The sequence below is a fragment of the Nyctereutes procyonoides genome, unplaced genomic scaffold, assembly GCF_905146905.1.
Source record: "Nyctereutes procyonoides isolate TBG_1078 unplaced genomic scaffold, NYPRO_anot_genome, whole genome shotgun sequence".
Taxonomy (NCBI): domain Eukaryota; kingdom Metazoa; phylum Chordata; class Mammalia; order Carnivora; family Canidae; genus Nyctereutes; species Nyctereutes procyonoides.
Window position 1 is genome coordinate 512,187 of NW_026575136.1, and position 11,679 is coordinate 523,865.

At 42.2% G+C, this 11,679-nt stretch overlaps 1 pseudogene; it reads right to left on the minus strand.

Annotated features, from left to right (window-relative positions):
- Positions 1 to 245: 245 nt before the first annotated feature.
- On the minus strand, positions 246 to 325 carry LOC129495614 (U4 spliceosomal RNA; annotated as a pseudogene).
- Between the last annotated feature and the right edge of the window lie 11,354 nt (positions 326 to 11,679).

Genomic DNA, 11,679 nt, shown 5'->3' on the forward strand with positions numbered 1-11,679 from the left:
GACAATTTCTGTCTGTACTGGTTTCTCATTGGCCAGCTAAATATGGGGGCCTTTCAGTCCAAAGGACCACATGCAGGGTAGGTGACTGAGAAGAACCACCTGTGTTGGATTTTTATGTGAGAAGCAAACCATCCTGGATATATTGAATTGAATATATTTGCTCTAGGAACTAATAATATACTAATTAATATATGTATGATGGTTATTTTGGCCTTGATCTTCAGGATAAAACTTTATTTTTTCTCTTTTCTCTTTTTTTTTCAATTAGCAATAATCACACCTCGGATAAACCTCATTGGCTACAATACTGCCACTATACAAAGCTTATCTCTCTTTCTCTCTCTCTCTTTTTTTTTGTATATTTTTTATTGGAGTTCAATTTGCCAACATATAGTATAACACTCAGTGCTCATCCCATCAAGTGCCCCGCTCAGTGCCCATCACCCAGTCACCCCAACTCCCCGCCCCCCTCCCCTTCCACTACCCCTTCTTCGTTTCCCAGAGTTAGGAATCTCTCATGTTCTATATCCCTCTCTGATATTTCCCAATAATTTTCTCTCCTTTCCCCTTTAATCCCTTTCACTATTTTTTTTATATTCCCCAAATGAATGAGACCATATAATCATTGTCCTTCTCTGATTGACTTACTTCATTCAGCATCATACCCTCCAGTTCCATCCACATTGAAGCAAATGGTGGGTATTCGTCCTTCCTGATGACTGAGGGATATTCTATTGTATACATAGACCACAGCTTCTTTATCCATTCATCTTTTGATGGACACCGAGGCTCCTTCCACAGTTTGGCTATTGTGGACATTGCTACTATAAACATTAGGGTGCAAGTGTCCTGCTATTTCACTGCATCTGTATCTTTGGGGTAAATCCCCAGCAGTGCAATTGCTGGGTCATAGGGTAGCTCTATTTTTAACTCTTTGAGGAACCTGCACAGAGTTTTCCAGAGAGACTGTGCCAGTTCACATTCCCACCAACAGTGCAAGAGGGTTCCCCTTTCTCCACATCCTCTCCAACGTTTGTTGTTTCCTGTCTTGTTAATTTTCCCCATTCTCACTGGTGTGAGGTAGTATCTCATTGTGGTTTTGATTTGTATTTCCTTGATGGCAAGTGATGCGGAGCATTTTCTCATGCACTTGTTGGCCATGTCTATGTCTTCTTTGGTGAAATTTCTGTTTATGTCTTCTGCCCATTTTATGATTGGATTGTTTGTTTCTTGGGTGTTGAGTTTAATAAGTTCTTTATAGATCTTGAATACTAGCCCTTTATCTCATAGGTCATTTGTAAATATCTTCTCCCATTCTGTAGGTTGTCTTTTAGTTTTGTTGACTGTTTCTTTTGCTGTGCAGAAGCTTTTTATCTTGATGAAGTCCCAATAATTCATTTTTGCTTTTTTTTTTTTAATTTTTATTTTTTTTTATAAATTAATTTTTATTGGTGTTCAATTTACCAACATACAGAATAACACCCAGTGCTCATCCCGTCAAGTGTACCCCTCAGTGCCCGTCACCCATTCACCCCCACCCCCCACCCTCCTCCCCCTCCACCACCCCTAGTTCATTTCCCAGAGTTAGAAGTCTTTATGTTCTGTCTCCCTTTCTGATATTTCTCACACATTTCTTCTCCCTTCCCTTCTATTCCCTTTCGCTATTATTCATATTCCCCAAATGAATGAGAACATACACCGTTTGTCCTTCTCCGGTTACTGTGGCCAAGTTCAAAAAGGGTGTTGCCTGAGTTCTTCTCTGGGATTTTGATGGAATCTTGTCTCACATTTAGATCTTTCATCTATTTTGAGTTTATCTTTGTGTATGGTGCAAGAGAGTGGTCCAGTTTCATTCTTCTGCATGTGGATGTCCAATTTTCCCAGCACCATTTATTGAAGAGACTGTCTTTCTTCTAGTGGATCGTCTTTCCTCCTTTATCGTATATTAGTTGAGCATAAAGTTCAGGGTCCACTTCTGGGTTCTCTGTTCTGTTCCATTGATCTATATGTCTGTTTTTGTGCCAGTACCACACTGTCTTGATGAACACAGCTTTGTAGTACAACCTGAAATCTGGCATTGTGATGCCCCCAGATATGGTTTTCTTTTTTTAAAATTCCCCTGGCTGTTTGGGGTCTTTTCTGATTCCACACAAATCTTAAAATAATTTGTTCTAAGTCTCTGAAGAAAGTCCATGGTATTTTGATAGGGATTGCATTATACGTGTAAATTGCCCTGGGTAACATTGACATTTTCACAATATTAATTCTGCCAATCCATGAGCATGGAATATTTTTCCATCTCTTTGTGTCTTCCTCAATTTCTTTCAGAAGTGTTCTGTAGTTTTTAGGGTATATTTTGAGAACCATTTGAATGGTAAATGGTTCTCCAACCTTTTATTTTCAGGTTGTAGGTGTCCTTCTGTCTAAAATGAGTCTCTTGTAGACAGCAAATAGATGGGTCCTGCTTTTTTATCCAGTCTGAAACTCTGCGCCTTTTGATGGGGTCATTAAGCCCATTCACGTTCAGAGTTACTTGAACTTCTTCTTAAAGGGGAGTTTTAAGAGTCCCCCTTAAAATTTCTTGCAGAGCTGGTTTGGAGGTCACATATTCTTTCAGTTCCTGCCTGTCTTGGAAGCTCTTTATCTCTCCTTCCATTTTGAATGAGAGCCTTGCTGGATAGAGTATTCTTGGTTGCATGTTCTTCTCATTTAGGACCCTGAATATATCCTGCCAGCCCTTTCTGGCCTGCCACGTCTCTGTGGAGAGGTCTGCTGTTACCCTAATATTCCTCCCCATGAAAGTCAGGGACTTCTTGTCTCTTGCTGCTTTAAGGATCTTCTCTTTATCTTTGGAATTTGCAAGCTTCACTATTAGATGTCGAGGTGTTGAACGGTTTTTATTGATTTTAGGGGGGGATCTCTCTATTTCCTGGATCTGAATGCCTGTTTCCCTTCCCAGATTGGGAAAGTTTTCAGCTAGGATTTGTTCAAATACATATTCTGGCCCTCTGTCCCTTTCGGCGCCCTCGGGAACCCCAATTAAACGTAGGTTTTTCTTCCTTAGACTGTCATTTATTTCCCTTAATCTGTCTTCATGGTTCTTTAATTGTTTATCTCTTTTTTCCTCAGTTTCCCTCTTTGCCATTAACTTGTCTTCTATGTCACTCACTCGTTCTTCCACCTCGTTAACCCTCGTCGTTAGGACTTCTAGTTTGGATTGCATCTCATTCAATTGATTTTTAATTTCTGCCTGATTGGATCTAAATTCTGCAGTCATGAAGTCTCGTGAGGCCTTAATGCTTTTTTCTAGAGCCACCAGTAGCTGTATAATGGTGCTTCTGAATTGGCTTTCTGACATTGAAGTGTAATCCAGATTTTGTAACTCTGTGGGAAAGAGGGCTGTTTCTGATTCTTTCTTTTGAGTTGAGGTTTTCCTTCTAGTCATTTTGCTCAGTGCAGAGTGGCCAAAAACAAGTTGTATTGGAACACGGGGGAGTATCACTGGTCCGTCCAGCTGGTCTTCTGGGGGAGGGGCCTGTTGCGCTGATTTTCAGGTGTTAGCACTTGGGGGAGCTGCTCTGCCCCTGCCTGCTGCAGGGCTCAGCGGGGGTTGTTTACCCCGCCAGGCCCCAGGAGGAACAGTCGCAGTTGCTATGGCAACTCTGGAAGCCTGGAGTCAGCCTCCGCAGGAACTACGGGGCTCGGGGCTCTCGGTTCTCCGTCCGCAGGGCCTGGAGGCTCCGGGGCGGGGCCGCTGATCTGCTCAGCTCAGGGCAGGAGCGTCCTCGCTGTCTCGGGCCCTCCCGGCCTCTGCCTGTCCCGGGGGAGGCCGGATCCTGGGCTGTGTCCCGGCGCCCTGTGCTCCGGGGCCTGCGCTGTGGGATTCGCGCTCCCGCCCCGCAGCCCCCTCCGCGGAGCCGCCGCCCGAGCCCCTCCGAGCTGCTCCCGCCCCGCCGTGCGCGCTGCAGCCCTTAGGGAGCTCGGCGCACTCTCATGGGGCGCAGGTGTCTGTTAGTGTCCCCGGGAGCCCGAGGGCATCCCCGCCCTCCTGGGTCCTGCTCCAACTCCCTGCGAGCCCCTTTCCGCCCGCCCGGGAAGGTTGGTGCAGCTCCTGCTCCTCCGGGACGGGGCTCTCCTGTCCTGGGGACACTCGCCCCGGCCTCAGCCCGGCTCCTCGCGGGGCCCCTCCCCCTCGGAGGCCTTTTGTTCCTTTATTTCTTTTTCCCCGTCTTCCTACCTTGATAGAGGCGCGAACTCTTCTCACTGTAGCATTCCAGCTGGTCTCTCTTTACATCTCAGGCCGAATTCTTAGATTTTCAGGATGGTTTGAAGGTTATCTAGGTAACTTGGTGGGGACAGGTGATTTGGGGACCCTGCTCTTCCGCCATCTTGCCCCTCCCCTTCATTCTCATTTTTGCTTTTGTTTCCCTTGCCTTCATGGATGTATCTTGCAAGAAGTTGCTGTGGCCAAGTTCAAAAGGGGTGTTGCCTGTGTTCTCCTCTAGGATTTTGATGGATTCTTGTCTCACATGTAGATATTTCATCCATTTTGAGTTTATCTTTGTGTATGGTATAAGAGAATGGTCCAGTTTCATTCTTCTGCACGTGGCTGTCCAATTTTCCCAGCACCATTTATTGAAGAGACTGTCCTTTTTCCAGTGGATAGTTGTTCCTGCTTTGATGAATATTAGTTGACCATAGAGTTGAGGGCCCATTTCTGGGTTCTCTGTTCTGTTCCATTGATCTGTGTGTCTGTTTTTGTGCCAGTACCATAAGCTGTGTCTTGATGATCACAGCTTTGTAGTACAAGCTGAAAACTGGCATTGTGATGCCCCCGGCTCTGGTTTTCTTTTTCAATATTCCCCTGGCTAGTAGGGGTCTTTTCTGATTCCACACAAATCTTAAAATAATTTGTTCCAACTCTCTGAAGAAAGTCCATAGTATTTTGATAGGGGTTGCATTGAATGTGTAGATTGCCCTGGGTAGCATTGACAATTTCACAATACTAATTCTTCCAATCCATGAACATGGAATATTTTTTCCATCTCTGTGTCTTCCTCTATTTCTTTCAGAAGTGTTCTGGACTTTTTAGGGTATAGATCCTTTACCTCTTTGGTTGGGTTTATTCCTAGGTATCTTATGCTTTTTGGGTGCAAATGTAAATGGGATTGACTTCTTCATTCTCTTTCTTCAGTCTCAGTGTATAGAAATGCCACGGATTTCTGGGCATTGATTTTTGTATCCTGCCACCCTGCCGAATTGCTGTATGAGTTCTAGCAATCTCGGGGTGGAGTCTTTTGGGTTTTCTATGTATAGTATCATGTCATCTGCGAAGAGGGAGAGTTTGACTACTTCTTTGCCAATTTGAATGCCTTTTATTTCTTTTTGTTGCCTGATTGCTGAGGCTAGGACTTCCAATACTATGTTGAATAGCAGTGGTGAGAGTGGACATCCTTGTTGTATTCGTGGTCTTAGGGGAAAGGCTCCTAGTGTTTCTCCACTGAGAATATTTGCTGTGGGCTTTTCGTAGATGGCTTTTAAGATGTCGAGGAAAGTTCCCTCTATCCCTGCACTCTGAAGAGTTTTGATCAAGAATGGATGCTGTATTTTGTCAAATGCTTTCTCTGCATCTATTTAGAGGATCATATGGTTCTTGTTTCTTCTCTTGTTGATGTGATCTATCACGTTGATTGCTTTATGAGTGTCGAACCAGCCTTGCATCCCAGGGATAAATCCCACTTGGTCCTGATGAATAATCTTCTTAATGTATTCTTGGAACCTATTAGCTGTATCTTGCTGAGAATTTTTGCATCTGTATTTGTCAGGGATATCCGTCTATAATTCTCCTTGGTGGGGTCTTTGTCTGGTTTTGGAACTAAGGTGATGCTGGCCTCATAAAATGAGTTTGGAAGTATTCTATCCCTTTCTATCTTTCAGAACAGCTTTAGTAGAATAGGTATTGTTTCTTCTTTAAACGTTTGGTAGAATTCCTGTGGGAAGCCATCTGGCCCTGGACTTTTGTGTCTTGGGAGGTTCTTGATGACTGCCTCAATTTCCTCCCTGGTTATTGGCCTGTTCAGGTTTTCTGTTTCTTCCTGTTCCAGTTTTGGTATTTTGTGATTTTCCAGAAATGTGTCCATTTCTTCTAGATTGTCTAATTTATTGGCATATAGCTGCTCATAATATGTTTTTAAAATCGTTTGAATATACTTGGTATTGGCTGTGATCTCTCCTTTTTCATTGTGATTTTTATTAATTTGTGTCTTTTTTATTTTTAATGGTTTATCTATCTTATTAATTCTTTCAAAGAAACAACCCCTGGTTTTGTTGATCTGTTCTACAGTTCTTCCGGTCTCTATTTCATTGCGTTCTGCTCGAATATTTATTAACTCTTTTCCACTTAGTGCAGGTTTTATTTGCTGTTCTTTCTCTAATTCCTTAGGCATGAGGTTAGCTTGTGTTTTGAGTTTTTTCAAATTTTTGGAGAGATGCTTATATTGCAATGTATTTCCCTCTTAGGACTGCTTTTGATGTATCCCAAGGATTTTGAACAGTTGTATCTCTTTTCTCTAGTTTCCATGAATCTTTTTTATTCTTCTGTAATTTCCTGGTTGACCCACTCATCTTTTAGCAGGATGCTCTTTAACCTCCACATGTTTGAGTTTCTTCCAAATTTCTTGTGATTAAGTTATAGTTTCAAAGCATTGTGGTCTGAAAATATGCATGGGACAATCCCAATCTTTTGGTATCGGTTGAGACCTGATTTGTGACCCAGTATGTGGTCTATTCTGGAGTATGTTCCATGTGCACTTGATGAATGTGTATGCAGTTGCATTTGGATATAAAGTTCTGTAAATATCTGTGAAATCCATCTAGTCCAGTGAATCATTTAAAGCTCCTGTTTCTTTGGAGCTGTTGTGCTTAGAAGATCTGTGTTTTGCAGAAAATACCATGTTGAAGTCTCCCAGTATTATTGTGTTATTCTCTAAGTATATCTTTACTTTGGTTATTAATTGATTGATATACTTGGCATCTCCCACATTAGGGCATAAATATTCATGACTGTCAGATCCTTTTGTTGCATAGACCCTTTAAGTATGATATAGTGTCCGTCTTCATCTCTTACTACAGTCTTTGGGATAAACGTTAATATTTCTGATATGAGGATTACTACCCCTGCTTTCTTTTGAGGACCATTTGATGGTAAAATGTTCTCCAACCTTTCATTTTGAGGCTCTAGGTCTTTTTAGGTCTCAAATGAGTCTCTTGTAGACAGCAACTAGATGAGTCTTGCTTTTTTATCCAGTCAGAAACCCTGCGTCTTTTGATGGGATCATTTAGCCCATTCACTTTCAGTTTCTGCCTATTTTGGAAGCTCTTTATCTCTCCTCCTATTCTGAATGAGAGCCTTGCTGCATAAAGTATTCTTGGCTGCATGTTCTTCTCATTTAGGACCCTGAATATATCCTGCCAGACCTTTCTGGCCTGCCAGGTCTCTGTGGAGAGGTGTGCTGTTGATCTAATACTTCTCCCCTTATAAGTTAGGGATCTCTTGTCTCTTTCTGCTTTAAGGATTTTCTCTTTATCTTTGGAATTTGCAAGTTTCACCATTAAATGTCAAGGCATTAAACGATTTTATTGACTTTTGGGGAGGGGGGAGCTCTCTATCTCCTGGATCTGAATGCCTGTTTCCTTCCCCAAATTAGGGAAGTTCTCAGCTATGATTTGTTCAAATATGCTTTCTGTCCCTCTGTCCCTCTCATTATTCTCTGGAACCCCAATTATATGTAGATTTTTCCTTCTGAGGCTGTCATTTATTTCTCTTAACCTTTCCTCATGGTCTTTTAATTGTTTTTCTCTTTTTTTCTTCAGCTTTCTTCCTTGCTATCAACTTGTCTTCTATGTCACTCATTTGTTCTTCTATCTCATTAACCTTCATCGTTAGGACCTCCAATTTGGATTGCATCTCATTTAATTGATTTTTAATTTCAGCCTGATTAGATCTAAATACTGCATTCATGAAGTCTCTTGAATCCTTTATGCTTTTTTTCCCAGAGCCATCAGTAGCTTTATAATTGTGCTTCTGAATTGGTTTTCCGACATCGAATTGTAATCCAAATTCTGTAACTCTGTGGCAGAGAGTACTGTTTTTGATTCTTTCTTTTGTGGTGAGTTCTTCTTTCTAGTCATTTTGCTCAGTGCAGAGTGACTGTATGAGTGGGCTGAGTCTAGAATATTAACCACGACCTAAGTAAATTTAACTCTAGATGATTCTGCCGAGGTCAGAGACCAGAAATTGAAAACAAAGATCAGAATGAAATAAATGACCAGTAAAATGAAAAGAAAATTTTAAAACAAAGTAGTAAAAAATAAAAGACCAGGAATTGTAAAGAAGAGAAAAAAAGAAAAAAGCGGGGGGACTGGGAGATGGTGGTAGTGACAAAGTCACTAGGAGGGAGAATGTAGTCTACCTGAGGCATTCGAGAGGGTGATCCTCTTGGTTCTGAGTTATTAAGTTCTGCATGTTAGAAGATGGTCAGTCCCAAGTTTATATAATCCAGAAATACTTGTAGAGGGCCCCAACATTGACCACCAAAACACAAATGAGATAAAAGAGGGGGGCAGAATGGGAATGAGGCATCTCACAGAATGAACCAGCATGGCATACCACTTGGTTCTGGGTGCATGCTGGTCATGTTTTAGAAGGTATTAACTTCTGCCAGTGTAGAACAAAATGAGGCAGAGAAAACCACAAAACAAACAAAAAAACATATCTTGTATATCTCCCAAAATTGAGTATGTTAAAGGGAATCTAGAAGTGTAAAATATATCTAGGACCTGTAATTACAGAAATATGAAATTCAAAAAGGAAAAATCTTAAAAATGAAGAGGTGGTAAAATATTGTAGTTAAGGTTGGAAAAGAGAAAAAAATTGGAAATTTACAGTCTGATATAAAAACAGAAAAGGAAGAAAAAAAATAGGAGGGGTATCCTCTGGTTCTATTCACCGTAAATCCGTCGACTTCCCCTGGAGCTTCCCAGCCTGCTGGGTCCAGAGCTCGCCCTTCCCCTGTCCTTCCAGCTGGTCTCCCGGGGGGTGGGGCCTGCGGTGCTGCATCTCAAGTGTGCGCACCTGGGGGATGCCCCACCCCCACCAGGTGCCGGGCTCAGCAGGCGCCGTTGCCCACCCCCCCAGGCCCGTGTCCCCCTGGGATCGCTCCTGGGAGCCCCCGAAGGCAGCAGGGCACAGCCCCCTCCCCGGGTCCCCCCCCCACCCCGGCTTCCCCCGAGGCCCCGGGGTGCGCTCCAGCCCTGCCCCGAGATGGGCCGCAGTGGGGGTGCGCTCTCTCCCGGCGCCCTCCTCTGCTCGTGACCCCGGGACCTGGGGGCTCCCCCGCCCTCCTGCCGGCCTGCCCAACCCCCTGCCGCCGCCCTGGAGGCCTTTCCCTCGGGGAGAGGAGGGCGGGGTGGAAAGTTCCCGGGACTCCGGGGCTGGGCCTTCCTCTCCCCAGGCTCTCCCTGCCCCCTTAGCCCGGCTCCCCGGGGGCCTCCCCCACTGGATTTATTTTTTTAAAGATTTGTTTACTTATTCATGAGAGACACACAGAGAGAAAGGGAGACAGAGAGAGAGGCAGAGACATAGGCAGAGGGAGAAGCAGGCCCCATGCAGGGAGCCCGACGTGGGACTCGTGGGACTGGATCCCTGGTCCCCAGGATCACACCCTGGGCCAAAGGCGGTGCTAAACCGCTAAGCCACCCGGGCTGCCCGCCCCACTTGATTCTTTCTTATACTCCCCCGCCCCCCCCCCCCCCTTCCTTGTTAGAAGCGAAAACCCTTCTCTCTGGAGCGTTCCAGCTGTTCTCTTTTTACGTCTCAGTTGGAGTTTGTAGGTTTCCAGAATGATTTGAAAGTTATCCAGGTAAGTTGTGGGGACCGGTGAGCTGAGGACCCTACTCCTCTGCCATCCTGCCCTCCCCTCCCCAGGATAAAACTTTCGAATCCACTTTATAGATCTGTTGGGATCTTAATAAAATTTTATTAAATCAGTGAGAAGAATGGATACATTTATGATTCTTAGGTTTCCTGTCTATGATTATATTCCATTTATTTAAATTTTTAATGAAGTTCAATTAAGTTTTATGATTTATTAAACTTCATTAAATTTATCACAGGTTACTTTATATTTTGGTTGCCATGGCAAATTATCTTGAAAAAATCCCCTATTTCTTAGTTGGTACTTGTGTATAGAAAAAAATTCTCTATATTGTGTATATTTACATAGTGATCTTATGTGCTGTAACTTTGACATTCGTAGTAATTACAAATATTAAGATTTTCTTGGAGTTTTCTATTTAAAAGTCATATCACTTAGAAATAATGAAATTCCTTTTCATCATTTACACTCTATTTTTTTCCGTCCTTTTATACTTTCTAGGAATTACAATACAGTGTGGAATAGAATGGGCGACCTTGACTTGGTTCTTACTTTAAAGAGAATGTTTCTAAATTTTCGTCTTGAAGAATGTTTGCTGTAGGTTTTTGGTAGCTATGCTTCATTAAGTTAGAGAAATTCCCTTTATTTCTTAGTTTCTATGAATTTTTATCAAAAAAAACCTGAATTTTATCAAATTTTTCTTCATCTGTTGATAATCATACATCATTTCTGCTGTGTTACTCTTATATATTTTGAGTTAATTGAAACAACATCCTCTTAGGTTAAGTCAAATTTATGAGATATACCCAACTAGGTCTTGATACATTATATTTCTTAACTTTTCCTAGACTTGCCAATATTTTGATGAGGTGTTTTGAATCTATGTTCCTGAAAAGAACTTAGTCTTCCCTTTTCTTTTTTCACACTTTTCATCCTTTTCTTTCCCTCAGGGGTCCCTGAGTAGGCCCCCCACATTAGAGCTAGTCATTCCAGCCTCCGATTTCTAACCTCTTCTTCATACTTGCCACCTCCTTGTCTGTCTGGGATGAGTTCAGTGTAATTCTTTTAGGTTTGTAATTTCCTATTAATCAGTGTATTAATTCTGTTCAACTCACCCATTTTTAATTTCAGTGCTTATTTTAAAAAAAATTTTATTAGCTGCTTTCCCCAAAATCGGTCTATTTTAGGAATCTTCCTCATTTTTTATGTAACATATTTTTTTTCTTTAAGCTACTTTTGTATGTTTTTATGTGATAATACTAAGTTATAGTACTTTAAGGATCCTCTATTGTTTCTTCATTTATTTTGATTCTTATTCATGGTAGCCTGTTTCCTTATAATGTTTGGTCATTGTTTTTTTTATTGTGAGCCCATATTTATCTGAACTTAATTTGTGAGTTTTCTAAGAGGGCCAAGGTTGCCCTGTTTTCCTCCAAAGAGAATTTATTTGATTTCAATTAAGGACAAGAAATAATACTAACTTTGTTCATTTTTCTGGCCATTAGTGTAATACATGTTCAGTATTCAGACCCATGTGGGGCCAGGCCCATGGTTACCTGTACACAGAGATGGTGTGTTTGTCATTATTACATCTAACACAGCTGTGGTGGAGATGGGAAGATTTCCTTGTCCTCTCCCTTTGCTGTCTGCAGTCAGAGTATTATTTTTCCCCCAGCTTTTTATTTTCAAGTCTGTGTGTGTATGTGTGTGTGTGTGTGTGTGTGTGTGTGTGTGGTGAGGAGAG